We start from the raw sequence: 260 nt of genomic DNA on the forward strand, positions 1-260 counted from the left end.
GGTAATTCCGAAAGCCGAAGACGATGACTCTCGGTACCCCTCCCGCTGACATGTTGATGCCTATCTGATATAAGAGGGCCTGTTTCTCCAATAAACACGTAAGGTAGGTAGAGAGGGCATGACTGATTGACAGGGTAGTGATCCAATCATGACAACGCCATGCTCAGCCTGCGCTCCTACCGGGTAATCAACATTATTTTTTAAATTCATTCATTAATTTTATATTTTAACCGAAAACATGATGTGAATAACGCTCAAGT

Source organism: Epinephelus moara, chromosome 14 (assembly GCF_006386435.1).
Source record: "Epinephelus moara isolate mb chromosome 14, YSFRI_EMoa_1.0, whole genome shotgun sequence".
Taxonomy (NCBI): Eukaryota; Metazoa; Chordata; class Actinopteri; order Perciformes; family Serranidae; genus Epinephelus; species Epinephelus moara.